Source organism: Vombatus ursinus, unplaced genomic scaffold (genome assembly GCF_900497805.2).
Source record: "Vombatus ursinus unplaced genomic scaffold, bare-nosed wombat genome assembly UNPS02010765.1, whole genome shotgun sequence".
NCBI lineage: Eukaryota > Metazoa > Chordata > Mammalia > Diprotodontia > Vombatidae > Vombatus > Vombatus ursinus.
The window spans coordinates 1-1,070 of NW_020950543.1; the positions used below are offsets into that span (position 1 = coordinate 1).

A 1,070-nucleotide genomic window follows, 5' to 3' on the forward strand; every position below is an offset into this window, starting at 1 on the left:
ATGTATCTATGTATCTATGTATCTATCTATCTATCTATCTATCTATCAAATATTCATGTTGGCAGCTAGGTGGCATAGTGGATAGAGCTCTGGGCTTGGAATCAGGAAGACTCAGCTTCATGAGTTCAAATCCCACCTAACACACTTATTAGAAGACCCTGGGTTAAGTGACTTGCCTCAGTTTCCTTATCTGCAAAATGAGTTGGAGCAGGAAATGGTAAACCACTGCAGGATCTTTGCAAAGAAAACCCCAAGTGGTTCTCTTTCAGATCCTCCATAACCAAGTGAACCCAGTGCCATGATGTAGATTTTTGTGAAGACTTTGACAGGGAAGACCTTCACCCTTGAAGTTGAATTGTCTGATACTATTGAAAATGTCAAGGCCAAGATATAAGATAGGAAAGCATTCCCCCCTATCAACAAAGATTGTTTTTGTGGTCAAGCAACTGGAAGATGGACATACTTTGTCTGACTACAACATTCAGAAGGAGTCTACCCATCATCTTGTTCTGAGGCTTTGTGGTGGTGCCAAGAAGAGAAAGGAGTCTTATACCACTTCCAAAAAGAATAAGCATAAAAGAAAGAAGGTTAAGCTTGCTGTTCTGGGGTACTATAAGGTTGATGAGAATGGCAAGATTAGCTGCCTTTGATGAGAGTGCCCTTCTGATGAAAGTGGTGCTGGAGTCTTTATGGCTAGCCATTTTGACATATTATTGTGGCAAGTGTTGTCTAACCTACTGCTTCAACAAGCCAGAAGACAAGTAAATGTATATGTGTTAATAAAAAAAAGTCAACTAAAAAACAAAAAGGAAGAAACCCCCAAATGTAGACATACAAATGACTGAACAACTATATATATATATATATGTATGTATACATGTATGCATGTATACATATGTATATATGTATAAATATTTTATGTACATATACACATATACATATACATATTCATACAATTCTGTGTGTTTAAGGTACAAGTTTGCCAGACACATTTTTTCTTTAAAATTATTTAATGTTTAAACTATATATAGATTAGAGAGATGTCCAAGCTGGCATACTTTCCCTGTGTC

At 36.5% G+C, this 1,070-nt stretch overlaps 1 pseudogene; it reads left to right on the forward strand.

The window, feature by feature from the left end:
* The first annotated feature begins 301 nt into the window (after window positions 1-301).
* Window positions 302-770, forward strand: LOC114037916 (annotated as a pseudogene).
* The last annotated feature ends 300 nt before the right edge of the window (window positions 771-1,070 follow it).